Raw genomic sequence first — 11,723 nt, 5'->3', positions numbered from 1 at the left:
TGGACTCATCTGAAATCATTATTCAGTTCTTTCCTCCTTAGCAGGTCTGCTTAGAGCCTTCCTGGTGCATGCACGGTAGGTTTTATAAGCAGAATTTGGGGGTCCCTCTCCTTGGCACTCTCCTTCTAGAATGTTCCTCTCTCTTTTCCCTCTGTTGTGGTCCCTCTAAATTCCGGCCTCTGATTCTTCAAACCAATAAATTTGTGGATTTCTGTACATAGGAGTTTTAGCTATTCCTCCTAGGGCTTGTCCTCAAGCTGAAAGTCTTAAAAATGGGAAAAATTACCCAGTGCAATTTTCTTTTTTCAATTGTAGACTGAGTTTCTACCTGCTTTTAGTCTCCAGTACCTTCAAGCAATTGTTCATTTTTGCCCAGAGTTTGTAGCTGTCATAGGCAGGAGGATAGGACTGACGGAGGATACTTCACACTTACCTCACAATTCTCTTTCAGAAGATGAGGCTGAGCTGCCTCCAACACCCCGACTCAGCTGGAAACTACTCTTTCCAGCAGAGGTTTCATGACCATGGTGGAAGAAATCTATCCAGGACACAGTATTTTGTCCGGGGGGAAATGGAGGCAGCTGTTCCCTCTAGTGGAGAATGCACAAGACTTCCATTCCTCATGCTTTTTATTGAGAAGGGTATGCATGGGAGATACAAGGTCAAAATTCATAAATCATCAATAGCTTTTAGGCGCCTGGATTACAGTTGACAGTTACAGACTATAGATATCAATATAGAGGGCACAGTGATCAGTCTGTGTTTGGGTCTATTAAAGATCTTGATGCCACACTGGCATTAGGTGCAAGGTTTCATGTATTCCTTACTAAAGATTGTTTATAGTTAACTAAGAGATAGGAAAAGCAGAGCAAGTTCCAAAGTATAATAAGCATTCTTTAAATCCAATTCCCATGGAAACCCTCTGAATGATTTTCAGTTATGTCTCCCACACAGCCTGCTGTTGAAACTTAAAGACAAGCCGGAGAGACAAGTCAGGCTCATGGCCAAGGTTACAATTCCCTAAACCACAAGGAGCAGTTACCCACAAGAAGACAAAAGGAATATGACAATGGACTCACCATTTTCAGGTACTCAACCTTACTGAATACAATAAAAATCACTTAATCTTGCTTCTTACAAAATATTGCTATTCTTTTCTTTGAAGAATTGCTAATATTAAAGTGCTCATTTTTTATTAATAGACTAATGGGAAATGTCCATTGTCTTAATAAACCTAAAACAGATAAAGCCATTAATTTTTCTTATATATAAAGGGAAATGTTGTTGGTGATGAGTTATCTTTCACTTGAATTGACTTGACTAATTTAGAGTCTTGCTCAACATTTATCACTAATAGCATTCTGGGAAAATATGGCCACTTAATAAGTTGTTACAGTAAACTTTACGCAGTGAGTCATGTATATAATTAATGGAGCCATTCTTGTTGCTTTTTTAATCTGGAAAGTGTATTTTTCAGGTCAAAACTTAGGATATAATAATTTTTACCCAACAGACCTACCAGAAAAAGAAAGTATCCTACATTATTTTTTTCAACAGCCATATACTAATAGGATCTAAAATAGTAGCAATACATGTGATTGAAATAGCAGAACATGACCCAATCTGGAAGAGGCTAAAGATGTCATCTTCTCTTTTTTCCCAACAATTCAAAAGCTATCTTCTATGTAGTTATGCATTTATAATATTTCTGAGATTGTGATGAAAGGACAATAGACTCACATTTTATATGAGCATTCATGCTGAATAAAGAAAGAAACACTCTGAGCATGAAAAGAGTAAAGGTTCAAGTAGAGCACATTTATTCTGGACCCTCCAACCTGCTGACATGGCTGAGGCAGGGATGATAGAAGCACTACTTTCTTTTCTTTTTCTTTTTCTTAGGATTTTATTTTTTTATTTTCAGAAAGAGCTTTGAAGGGAGGGAGAAAGAGAAGGAGAGAAACATCAGTCGGTTGCCTCTCCCACACCCCAAACTGGGGACCTGGCCTGCAGCCCAGGCATGTGCCCCAAGTGAGAATCAAACCACTGACCTTTTGGTTCAAAGGCCTGCACCCAGTCCCCTGATCCACACGAGCCAGAGCAAACACCTCAGCTTTCTTGGCCCTTATGACAGCTAGCCAGCTGACAGACGACCATTTCTTTCCACATGGGCTCCCATTTATTGTTTCTGCAGCTGGTTAAACTGCATGATTGGGTTGTAAGTTGTGTACTCACATGAAAGTGTTTACAGACACAGAGGAAATGTCTTTCTTGGAAATTTTAACTAGTTTTTGTCTGTGTGAATGAGAACCCTTGATGAGAAGATTTTAAACATTATGTTTGTCTGATGATGGAGCATCAGTGCTGGCCTTTTAATAGAAACCATGCATTGGTTATCTGACACCTAGAAATGTGCAAAATGGGAACTTCTGAAACTTCCAATAGGTACAGACTTTGTCCATAATGTAATTACTACCATATGCTCAGCTTCTTTCTCATCTCTTGGTACCTGGGAAGTGGCTCTAGTCAACATACATTTTATTTGATCGGTGTTTTTTAAAAATGATACAGTATTTTAAAATAGGGTTTAAAAAAATTTTAAGTATAAACAACCCCCCAGATTTCCATCTTCTCTTGAAACTTGGGAGAACCTGGCAACCCAGCCTTTAAATTCCTGCGTGAGAACACGGGGGTGAGCTGAGTATTTTCAGCTTCTAAAGGACCTGTGCTCCCCATCCAGCTCTCTCCATCCGCTTTCCTGACCTGCTCAGCCTCTGAAGGAACCAACTTTGAGAGATCTAGGCCTTTTATGATTAAAATATTATCTTGTAAGCATTATCCACCAATATATGTAAAGAGGAAGTTATTACTGATAAGACCCATGGTCTTTAAGAATCAGGCCCAAATACAGAAGATTATAGAAGTAACCACTCTTTAATTAAATCCCTGCAGAGCATAAGTAGGTTTTGCTAAAGTGACTTTTCAGCATATGAGCCCCAAACTATTGTTTCTCTATTCATCCAAACAAGTACATACAGGTATTCAAAGAGTATTGAATACTTTTTCAACATAATATATTTTATGTTTATTATAAGATCTAGGAATTCACTATTTTTGTCAATTATATTCCCAATATGAAGTGAAAGTAGATTTATAACCCCTAACTTAAGAGTGACAGGAGAACTCAGAGAAACTAAAACAAGAACTGAAAATTATCAGAACGTCAGAAACTGAACTCATCAACAGAACTGCCTAATCTACATAAAGGAAGTAACTTTCTGACCACAGTTTTGGTTAAACCAAACTCATAATGATAATATGCGCTAACTCTGCTGCTCCGGAGGATTTATGCGTGGTAAGAAGATTCAGGCGGTGGAACCGAGAGGAGCACCACAGTGCGGCAGAATGTCCTCTGTGGTTTCTGAAGGTCTGGCTGGAGGGCAGAGGGCCTGGCTGCTAGGTACCCAGGAGCCCCCAGCACCAGTCTGATACAGTGCCCCTGAAGAAACTATGACCCGCTAGGCAAGAGTCACTACCACATGCAACAAAAGACCCATGCCTGCAACATCATGGGAGGATATGAAGAAGGGGTCCTTGGAGGAAAAAAGCCAAAACATGCCAAAGAGTAAACAACTTGTAATCAATAAGCTGTCCCTTAAAAATAATGCACCCCAAGCAAAACACAAAAAGAACCAAAAGAAAAAGGAGCACTTAAATGAAGATGTGAATGGATTCATGGAAGACCTTAGACAAAGCTCACAGATGGTTCACAATGGGGAGCTAATAGCAACGGACAGTCAGAAAGTAAGGGGAGAAATTGCGGTTGCTTTAAAGAAAGATAGTCTCAGGGAAGGAAGATGATTAAAAAAGACAAGCAGCAAAGGAAAATGCACTGGTTTGTTTTCATTGTAGAAAACCCGGCCATGGGATTGCAGGTTGCTCAGCTGCCCTTGAGAACCAAGATGTGGGCACTGGAATATGTTACTGATGTGGATCTGCAGAGCACACAGTAACCAAGTGCAAGGCTAAAGCAGACCCAGCTCTTGGTAAACTTCCTTTTGCAAAATGTTTTGTTTGTGGGGAAATGGGCACCTTTCCAGATCTTGTCCTGATAATCCCAACAGAATCTCTGCTGATGGTGGTTGCTGCAGACTTTGAGACTCTGTGGAACGTTTTAAGAAAGGTTGCCCTCAAAAATCAGAATTCAGGTCAAATGGTTAAAGTCGGTTGCTGAGCAAAAGGGATGAGTGCAGACTATGAAGAAATTTCGGATGTGCTTATATCACAGAAACCCCAAACAAAGATACCTAAAGTTGTTCGTTTTTTGTTTGATTAATCCTAAATAAGGTTACGTACTTACAAAACTAAAGTGCTGATATGTACATTCCCTTCCATGTATCCAGATGGTGGCTTGTACAAAAATCCTCTTCAGCACATATATACCTGTGGGAAAAAAAGTCTACACATAAGGTAAGTTTTTGAACAGCAACATTATACTAGAAATAGGCATGGTCTCCAGGTGAACTGCTTCCCCCACCCACCACCTGTTCCCACAGTGGCTGTGGCTTCTGAGCAAGCCGAGAGCTGCATGTTCAGCTTCCTTCCCTTCTATCCATCCCTTGCTTTACTTTTCTTTCTCTATTTTCCTCATTCCCTCTTCAACCAAAAATAATTTTAAAATGTTGTTTGAATTTTATGAGCCCAATTTTGCTCTTGGGATGTTCTACATGAATTAGAAAATAAATATATCCTGTTTTTATAGCAACATTTTGGAGGAAATTAAAGCCACATTATAACAAAAAAGAGAACCTGACAAATTGATATTATAGGCTCTTCCATAATGCAAATTACGTATTTGACTGCAGTATACATAGAACATCTGCTAAACCGAATTAAAATGAACAAGAAACTAAATTAGAATTGCTTTTTCCTTCTAACCATATAGATGTCTAAACATATTATGACCCAGGTATTCTCAGTGCTTTAAGGCATTGCCTATTAGTGAGCTTAGTACAGTAAATTGAAGCAATAACCAAGCAATATCCTGGGGAACTGAAGGAGTTAATGACTGTGTCTGCTTAAGAGCTTAATTAAGTTGGGCAGAGCCACCAGGCAACTCTAATTCAGTAATAACAACAAAAGGTATAGATTTGTTCTAAAACCCAAGCCAATATTGACTATAATCCTCTTTTTGAGTTGAACTATTTCATGCTTTCTTGCTTTCATTACCTGTTTTAAATTTATTATCAATATGCATATTATCAGGGTGATTTCAAACTCATTTTAAATTCTGAATTCTAGACTCTGGATTACTCCCTGCAAAACAGTAGAAAACAGAAAATAATTTTTTAAAACATCTAATTGTCAAATATTTGAAAACAGTAATTTGCAAGCCTGGCAGAAAGAGGGTCCATTTCTCTAAGGAGAGGAGCCCATTGACAGTCCCTCCTTCCCTTTCTGTGGTTCTCCCCATTGACTCGTGTAGTTATCACTGAGGATGACAGTACATGCTTGATCTTGGTGACCTGACTTTTAAATCTTTTTAAAATTCATACTTTTAAATATTTTTCACCATTAAAGAAAAAACAATATTCTGCTCCATTCAGTAGCACATATATCAAACTGGGAGCAAATCCCCCCAAAATGGATTCAGATGACTCCAACTCAAAATGATTCAAAAACTACTAGAGTACTCCACATTTTAACATTGCTAAAAATTAAACATTGGATAAATGGTCTGTCAATAGGATTTTCAAATGTATGTAACAGGGAACTCAACTAAACAATTGTTTAAATAAATTGTGGTAGTGGTTTCTCTTGATTCTTCAAAACAGCCATCAAATATTCTGCTAGTTCAATGCCATAACATTTCTAGCATATAGCTGTCATCCTTGGGAACACCTCCTACTACCAATATACTCTTTTCCTCTACCTTGCATTTATAGTCCAGAAAGGAAGAATGAGAAGAAAGAAACATAAAGGCATGTGCCTGCTTGGTCAGACCTAAATCCCACATGATAGACTTTTAGTCAGTTTTCTAAAATTCCACATGGTAGACTTATACTTAGAAAGAGCTCCATGGCCAGAACTGTCATATGTCTGGGATTCTGTTAGTAAGAAAGAAGAAAATTATACCAGTTAAGCCACTACCGCTGTCTGGTATATGGCATGAAACAAAGACTTCAGAACGTCATAATGAATGCAGAGGACGAAGACAAAGAGATTAAAGCAATTTCAGAGAACATGATAAAATAAAGATCAGACAAAGATGCCCTGTTTAATAATTGATGTCTTGAGGTAAAACTCAACAAACAGAAAAAGTACAAATTTCACTGATGTATAAGAAATGAATCTGTAGTTAGGACACATTTTATAAGAAAAAAAATGACATAGATCAAGATATAATGTGGTTAAGTTATTAAACTTCAAGAATTTAAAATATTAATTTAAAAATTTTAATATTCAGGTATTCTGGCAAAAATAATTCATTTATAATAGAAAAAAAGTCAGGCTGGCTTCAGACTTCTGTAGGGCAAACGTCAATGCCAGGAAAAAAACTGAGCCAAGAGCTGAAAGAAAAAGGAACCCAAGAATGCTATATACAGGCAAGAATACCACTCAGTCATTAGGCAAAGCAACAGACATTTTCAAAGACCAAAAAAGCTCAGGGAATGTAGCTCCTATGAGCTTCTTGGTAAAAAAAAAAAAAAAAAAAAAAAAAAAAAAAAACTACTTGATTATGAAATCCAGCCAACCAAGAAATAAATCAAGAGAAGACAAAAAACAAAAACACAAAAGTCAAGATTGGACAAGCCATGATAAGGGACTGGTGGTAATCATCAGATCTGTATAAAATGAAGTATTAACAGCTGTGGAAACAAAGGAATAGCAGGAACATAATCAAGAAAAGGGGGTGAGGCCCCAGCAATAGCACTAAGGTGATATATCCTTAGTGTTTATTACATTCCAGGTATAATTGCAGGTGCTTTCCATATAATAATTCATTTACATTTCACAATAATATTTTGGGATAGTCATTGTTTTATCACCTTCTTACAGAGAAGGAAATAGAAGCACAAAAATTAGTTATTTGCCCATGATATAGAGATTGAAGACTTAAGTCTCAAATGTAGGTGTTAAAATCTAGAGTCTTAGCATCTCTACCGCGATGCCTTCCACGAAGGTGACCAACGATACTGATCTTAGCACTGAGGGTCCTCAGTTCCAAGCCAACTGGGATGGTTGTTCATCTTATTTTCCCAGTGTTAATTCTGTTATCTTCGATAGAAGAAAAATATTCAATGCTAAAATTAAAACATAATTTAAAAAAACATAAAGATTGTAAATCTTTAATAGCTTTCATAGTCTTCTGTCTTTACCTTAGGGGACATAAGACACAATGTGTTTTAAAGATGAAGAAGTATTTATCCAAACTCAATAATTCTTCAAGCTTCACTTCTTTTTTTTTTTCTGGCATAAGTGTGAATTTCTTTATGGTCACAGAAAAGGCAATTTAGAGGAAACTTTGGTTTTAAAAATTCATAATCCATTTATTAATTTAGAGAGTCTAATTTAAGTCTTCCTTAAACATTTAAGTTCAGCTTACAAACCTCATTATTCCATTATAAGCCTAGCAGATTTGAACTGTCACTTTTATGACCACCAATTAATATTTGGTTAAATTTTCTAACATAGTTCATTAAACTTCTAAATATTTTAAACTGGATTTATAAATTTAATATATTCTTTTTAAAGTCCTTCAAATGTCTAAATGACAAATATTCCCAAGGAATTAAGTCATTCTTATGAATTAAATTAGTTCAACTTAAAAATATGTTGAAACTTTAAAGTCTATTAAGTGTTCTAATACTATATACAAACAGTAAAATTTCTATTTAAATTCATAAATTTAAATCACTCAATTCCAGAGTTTGATTTGTACTCAATCACAAGACTACCTTGTTAACCTAATAAGTAAAATTATTTTTAATATTATAACTTAGTAATTCCAAATATACACAGATTCTTTAGCTATATAAAATGTTAATATGATATATTTTGGTCTGAACTGTTTGTTATTAATTCTATGATTCTTACAGGTATTAAAATAGTATCTGATTTGAATTGGGGGTATCTCTTTGGTTTTCTATGACTATTTTAGTCATACCTTTCAGAGGCATTCTACTAGTTCTTCTATTTAATTCAACTAAATTCAAAACTTTTTTAATAGGTTCTGATTTTGTAAGTTACTGCTCTCCTTCCTCCATGTGTAGTAGGTGTGTATATCTGTATGTGTATGTGATTGTATTTTGCCTGTGTTCATGTGTTTTTGTGTGTGTGCATGTTTATGGTTGGGCATACACATGTACATGCAGGAGGCAGTGGGAGGGAATGACTCCTATTTTTTTCAGAAAGCTCTTATAGAACTAATACTCACCAACAATATACTGGCTATTTTAAGATAGTGAGATTTAGGGACTCTTGCTGCTTTTTATTTTCAATTTTTCCTCATTGTTTGAGTAAGCAAGTGTCACTTTTAAGAGAAAAAAGAAAATCTCTTTTTCAAAATAATATTTTTAAAAGGATAAGATAACTCTTCTTGTCCTGGCATCTAAAGATGTCTAGGTCATATTATTAAGTGAAAATGAAGGTTCAGGATAATACATATAGTATTATCCCATTTGTGGAAAAGATAAATAAAAACTTAATATCGTATAACTATAGATGGGTCACAAAAGACACACACTAAAAAGTAAGACCGTTTATCTCTGAGGTAGGACTGAAATTGGAGGTTGCAAGTACACGGTACGTAGCTGCCTAGGACAGGAGCACTGACACAGACAAGGAAGGGGTTTGTTATGGTCACTGAAGTCCAGAGGTGGGCTCTCCAGCTTGGAGCCCCTCAAGGCTCTCGGCTCCTTCTAGCTTTCCATCCCTGGAGTGAGTCTTCCATCCTCCAGTTACAAGATTGGGATTCCAGCTCCAGGCGTTGCTTTCAAATTCCAGTCTGAGAGAAGATGAAGAGATAAAGAGAAAAAGATGTGTACCAGATGAGTTCATCTTTTCTCCCTCAGGCTAAAAAAAAAACAACGTTTTCCCAAAGTGTCTCCTAGGAGACTTAAACTTATATCTCATTGGCCAGAACAATCATACAGCCGCATGTGGCTGCAAGGAGGCCTGGGAAATCTAGATTTTCAGCTGGCACACTGATACCCCGAACATAATCACAACTTATTTTTTACATTAAGGGGGAAAATATTTTATATTTGAGGGGGCACTCAAAAACAGAATTTACTTATAAAAAATTGTGTATTTATTTTTACATGTTTAAATTTCAGTCACCTTCCAAGTACTCTCCACTTGATGCAATACACCTATCGAGACTTTCTTCCACTGCTCGAAACAGTTTTTGAACTCGTCGATGTTGATGCCTTTTGGTGCTTCTGCCGTTTGTTGTTTTACCTCTTCCACATCAGCATGTTTACTTTTGAGGAATTTTTTTCATTTGAGAAAACAAAAAACAGTCACTTGGGGTGAGATCAGGTGAATACGGAGGGTGGGGCATGGGGGTCATGCCGTTTTTGGTCAAAAACTGCTGAACACTCAGCGCAGTGTGGGCAGGTGTGCTACTAAAATCACCCATCATGAAATGGACAAATCCGTTGAAAGAATCTTCAAAAAAAATTTACTGAAGCTGAACACAGCCCCTCACAATGATGCCAGCTGATACACTGATACAGATGGGTTCCTAGAACACTCATCTAGCAGGGGAAGCCTGTACTACAAAAGGCTCACCCTCCAGGAAATAATTCTGGGTTTTTTTGGGTCCCACCTCTTATATACTTCGGTATTGTTCCCATTTTTATAGTAAGAATGTACTTATGTAATATATGTGTGTGTAGTTTTAATTTAGAATAAATTCATGTATACAATGACTAAAAGAAGAGCATTACAGATAGAGAAAATGGTCTGATTGATGTAAAGTATCTAAATGTATAGAAACTAATCCTAAAATAATTATATGTAATTGTAAATACTTTGTATTAAAAGATTAATAGCTAAAATGCTCTACACTGTTATAATACATTTCCTATGCAACATTATTCACTGTGTTCAAAACACAGTGTTTAGAATAAGCTGAGAGCTGGAACGCAGAATTCTTCATGTAGGGAAAAAACTGGGTGGATTGCTATTATGGCAGCCACTCGTGTCCAGTGAGATGGGAAACCAGCTGGGAAGAATCCCGCACCAGTACAAGTGAGGGGAAAAAAATCCGGATTTGCTCTTTATATTCAAACTACATTAAAAAAACATTTGTTTGTAAATCCTAAATAGTAACATTAGAGCAATGCCTGAAAACAGCCAAAAGCCTCAATCACTCCACAACTATTTTTAATTTCAAAAGATTCCCATCCTTCTAGTCCTTATCCTGTGTACATGTTTTACCTATTTCTAATCTCAAGTGATTTTCTACTTTGTCAACTGGAAACCTATTATTACAAAGAGAATTTCAAGAGAACGTTTTTCTAATTTGCATAAACAAAGAGATGAGGTACAAAGAATTAAGTTCTGACAGCTTGCTTTCTTTTTCCTCCCAAAATTCTAAGTTTGAGCATAGGTGTCAGGGTTTTGGGGATTTTTGTTTTTCCGTTTGTTTTTTGTTTTGTCTTTTTCTTTTTTGGGTAATTTTAAAACATACTGTCTTTTTGTTGAAGAGTGCTTCCCAGGTATTGGAAGGGGAGATTTTGGAATGCAAAGCTCCCTAAATAGATCGTGGGCCCTGGTTAGAAAGAAACAGCCGCAGCTCAGCGTGAGTCTCGGCACTCTGCGCAAGGGCAAGGGCAGGAGCCCGGAGCTGACAGCTGACACCGCGAAGTGGCTGTGAGCGTATGAGGATGAGTCAGACATCCGGGCTAGGTGAAACGTCCGATAACACGGGGACCAGGCAAGTTCCTCATCTCAACTACGACTTCTGGAGGAAAGCAGTTTCCCTCCTTGTGTGCCTGGGGAAAAGTATGGCGCAATGTAAGGAAGGAGGTTAGTCAAAGAAAAAGTCCATCTGGAATTTCTGATTAGCCAGAGGAAAAAGTCCTACTAATTACACAATTAAAAAATGGAAAGTTCTAGAAGTAAAATAAATAAATAAGTAACATTTGCAGAGTCTCTCACCGCGTACCTTGAACAGGTCCTCAGGAAATGTTGGCCGCTTCTGGCCCACTGGCGTCGTAGGCTCTGCGTTTAAGTGCCCACTGAGAACGGATTCCACGTCTGAGGACGGGGCTCCTGGCCACGGCCTGATCATCCTAGCAGGTAATGTTTGTATAGACATCTTTCAGGTGTATAAGCCTAGCTTTCTCTATATCATAATCCTCTCTCAGCGTCCCAGGTCCAATTTCTCTGTCTTTACTGCCTTCCAGAGAACTAGGATGCTGTTCTTTTATGGAATTCTCCAACCTGGGGCCTCTGGGACCGCTTTTCTTGTCAGCGTGTTAATCCAAGATTCAGTGCTGTCTTCCCTGCACCGGTGTCTGCACAGCGCATCTTTCCCTCACACCGGCTCCATCACTACTGTGCTGCTCCTCATCCCCACAGAGACCCCAGCTACGGACCCAATGCAGCAAGCAAGGACTAAGCAGGGGCATCCGTCCTGACGACTGGCAGTGGTCCTCCAGGGCCAACAGAACATTGTTGTTGTTTTAAATTAAAACCAACCATTTTAACAC

At 37.6% G+C, this 11,723-nt stretch overlaps 1 pseudogene; it reads left to right on the top strand.

Moving 5' to 3' along the window:
• The first annotated feature begins 3,510 nt into the window (after positions 1 to 3,510).
• On the top strand, positions 3,511 to 4,336 carry LOC150020810 (zinc finger CCHC domain-containing protein 9 pseudogene; annotated as a pseudogene).
• The last annotated feature ends 7,387 nt before the right edge of the window (positions 4,337 to 11,723 follow it).

Source organism: Furipterus horrens, unplaced genomic scaffold (genome assembly GCF_987537825.1).
Source record: "Furipterus horrens unplaced genomic scaffold, mFurHor1.1.pri manual_scaffold_1, whole genome shotgun sequence".
Lineage (NCBI taxonomy): Eukaryota > Metazoa > Chordata > Mammalia > Chiroptera > Furipteridae > Furipterus > Furipterus horrens.
This window is presented reverse-complemented; position numbering and strand designations above follow the sequence as displayed.